This window comes from Sitodiplosis mosellana, unplaced genomic scaffold, assembly GCF_009176505.1.
Source record: "Sitodiplosis mosellana isolate CC-2019 unplaced genomic scaffold, AAFC_SMos_1.0 Smas_scaffold_1926, whole genome shotgun sequence".
Taxonomy (NCBI): domain Eukaryota; kingdom Metazoa; phylum Arthropoda; class Insecta; order Diptera; family Cecidomyiidae; genus Sitodiplosis; species Sitodiplosis mosellana.
This window is the reverse complement of record NW_022597168.1, coordinates 10,384-14,088: the sequence shown is the minus strand read 5'-3', so window position 1 is coordinate 14,088 and position 3,705 is coordinate 10,384. Positions and strand designations below refer to the sequence as shown.

Genomic DNA, 3,705 nt, shown 5'->3' with positions numbered 1-3,705 from the left:
TAAATCAATCACTGCGAGTCTATTTATTTGAGCCTGCATGACTTTTTCGAACTTTTTTCTTTTTTATCGTTTTTAGGGAGCTCGCTTTCACAATTGCTTGTGTTTTTTACTTTGTTTTCTGAATAAATCAATTCATTTTTTATCATTTTTTTATTTATTTTAGGCTCCAATTTTTCGAACGCTTCTCGCTCGGGTTTTTCATAAAGTTCATGCCATGCTGGCAATAAAAGTCTCATTTGTAGACATCTCAGGTTCATGATCATACCGTAGGCATACAGGAAGTCAAGTCCCAAAATTGCATCATAATTGAGGTGAATGTCGTCACCCGCGATTTGCATCTGCTGTCTTAGCTTTATGCCATTTATGATTATGTTGCCATACGTAGCGCCGTGGGTTTTTACTGCATTTTGCGGTCCGTTTATTCCCGTCATACAATATTTTATTTGTGGGTAGTACAGAATGTTTTGCTTTAGGAGCTTGTAACTTATTATCGTAGCATTTGCACCACAATCAATAAGGAATTTCACCAATCTGTTACATATTGATACATACGCCGTTATGGTGAGATCTCTGTTTTCCAGTTGAATGGCGCTCTCGACTGAGATACGACTGATTACTTGCTCAAGCATTTCGGTTTTTTCGATTTGATTTTTAGGTGGATGCACTGTGGATTCTATTTGTGCATCCACCGTTCGGAGTTTAAATGCATTGGCAATAACGGAGTTGATGTGGCACCCGTCGATACCTTTGCCTCATATACTTCTTCACCCTCCGAATTTGATGCATCTTCTATACTAGCACCCATTGTTTTCGATGTTTTCGTTTTGTTTTGTTGAGAGTTGTATCCACTCGATTGAGCCTTTTGCTCGTCATTTCTATTCGGGTTAAAGAAACATCGCTCCGGTCTATGATTTGTCATTTTGCAGAAATTGCACGGTATCCTGCTGTTGTTGTTTTGAGCGTTGTTATTGTTTTTGTTGTTATCACCCTTATTATTCTTATTATTGTTGTTGTTGTTATTTTTGTTAAAATTGTTGTTACCTTTGTTAAAATTGTTGTTGTTATTGTTTTTATTGATTTGTTTTTGTTCATTTGATTGATCTTTAGCGACATTCGATAATTGCATTTGCTCTTGTTTTTCTGTGGCGTGTGCGACTGACTCATACAAGCTTCTGTGATCCGCACTGAGTGCCATTGTACGCGTTCTTTCATCGTATATATTTTGCTTGAATTTCCGCACTGCTAACTCTTCGTTCCGCGTCTTCGCCTGACGATGTTAAATTCAGCATGTCCAACAGTTTTTTCACCCGTTCGGCATATGCATCTATCGATTCTTTCTGTCCCTGTCTGATCGATAACAGTCTCTCTTGAGCTGTTTCATATGTCATCGTCAATTTATATTTTTCACGCATTTTTGTTTTTATTTGCTCCCACTGTCATTCGTTGTATTGCCCAGCTTATGTGCCGTTGTTAGTCGTGTTTTTATTATTCGCAGCACCGTAGGCCTTTGGCCTGCCTCACTCAGGTCGTAAATGAGGTCGCTTTCCGCAATAAATTGCAATATTCCATCATGAGTTTCTATGAATTTGGGAATACCCTTCATAATGCTGTTCAACGATAAAGCCATTTCGTCGCCCTCTTGCTCAGAATCCGAAGAATTAAAATGATTGTTCCTATTGTTATTGTTATTATTATTATTATTGTTGTTATTATCGTTATTATTGTTGTTATTTCTACCGTTTTCAGGATTCGAAGCGTCGTTATTACGATCGTTGTTATTGTTGTTGTTAATATTATTGTTGTTGTTTGGTGGCTGTTGGCTTTGAGTCAAATTATTCGCTGTTGCATCTGTCGCGTTTTCCGAATTACCATTCGCCGTGTCTGTTGTTTTATCCGCTTCCGTCGGTTCTTTATTTGTTACTTCAATCAGCTGATCGTCTGATTTTCCGTCAGTTTGTTCCCTTTCTACCGATAAGTTACCGATGGATTTGTCTGTCAAAACCGAATATGTCTCTTCGGCTGCTTCAAACGGATCGAAATGATAATGATCGACAACTGAACCGCCGTGGTGCGACTGTGTAATTCGATTTGGATCTAAAAATTGACTCTGTGCGTCTAAACCAGCAGCTCCGTCAAGCCAAGTCTCGTTCAAATTCACTTGTACTGGACTTCTGTTGAAAATAAATGTTGAGGACGATTCGGGCGCGCTAAATGTGAGCGATCTACGGCCTGTGGTCAAATCATGAACCGTACGATCTTCTATCGTTTTTAAATTTTTTTCCAAATCCAACAAATGAGATAAATAGCCCGAATCGCTCTGTTTTTTATTATCGTTTTTCTTTGGCGGTGGCGTTCGTTGCATTGAGGAGTCGAATTCGAAAAGTGCACGAGTAGCAAATGCCAAATTCGATTTTATGCTATGTGTGTTTAATTGTTTTTTTTTAACGAGCCGGACGAAAACGAAAAGGTATGCGGAACAAATTCGGTTGTGCTTGCTGACTACTGAATTATATATTTAATTGCACCATTTGATTTTAGCCGAGTGTAAATAATCGAAATCAACCAAAAAATGAACACTTCACTTTGAAAACATGCAAATCAGTACTCACCTAACGACCTATCCCAACAATTAGCTCGTACTCGATTCTGATATTCTGCTGTCTCCAAGTTGGTGTCCAGTTACTCGTCTTCTGCCGCTGTTCGTTCCCACACTTTGGCCGCTTTCGTTCGTTTTTATACTTCACCTCCGCTTTGCTTATGTTCTTCTTTGGGTCCCTTCGCTCGCTCTTCTAATTCGCGTGTGTCTTTTTTTTCTTGCTTTTTCACATACACGAATGGAATTTGCTCGATGGTTTTTTTTCTCCGATATTCAAGTGTATGAATGGATTTTGCCCGATGTATTTTTCTATTCACTTTTTCGGTGCGTGAGTGGATTTTGATCTATGTTTTTCTATTATGCACTGTTTTGGTACACGAATAGTTTTTGCGTGATGATGATTTTTTATCACAAATCGCTCACTTGATTTCTCTGTGCACTTTCACTGACACGTGGAACTTTGATTTTTTCTTTTTCCCCCTTTTTTTTGGTTTCTATTGGTCTACGATTCCGCTATTTTTTTCGATGTTGTGAGTCTTTCGTTTGTTGCAGCGCCAATTTAAGGGTGTTCTGATCGTTACCTTTTTTATTTGGATCCGTAGCTCTTATCTTTGGATCTGTAGCTAAAGGTAGGGTAGAATATTCGATAATTAGACACGTCGGGTTTGCTGGTAACAATTAGACTGATTCTCTTTATTCGGTATTCGTTTGTTATACATGCGGTCGCCGCTCGTGCGGCGACGTCGTGCGCTTATATTCCCGTATAGGCGCACGAGTCAGTGCACTCGCTACACTTTGTAATGACAATGTAGATGTAATGAATGAATCTGTGGATTCAAGCGTATGTACAATTTAAAGACGAGGGAATTCGGGTTTTCATTACTAATTTAGCTCAGCAAAAGATTGATAAAGAATTATTTGGAGAATATGCTTCAAATCTGTCCTGTATGAAGATTTTGAACGTTTTTCCATCTCTCAACTTTCTTATCGCTCCTTTGATCATCCAAAATTATCTCCTGTTTCAAAAATGAAAAATTAAATGTACATAGTTATTCTTTGTTTTATAATAGGATAAATGAAAGCTACAACTGTTGTGTTCAACGACTAGT

The 3,705-nt window shown here is 38.3% G+C and overlaps 1 long non-coding RNA gene across 1 annotated transcript in view; it reads right to left on the bottom strand.

Moving 5' to 3' along the window:
- Window positions 1-3,464: 3,464 nt before the first annotated feature.
- The window catches only part of LOC129571298 (uncharacterized), a 7,683-nt gene continuing 7,442 nt past the window's right edge, over window positions 3,465-3,705 (bottom strand). The window contains exon 3 of the long non-coding RNA XR_008688250.1: window positions 3,465-3,612. This is a non-coding gene — a long non-coding RNA (uncharacterized LOC129571298). The remainder of the gene's footprint in view (window positions 3,613-3,705) is intronic.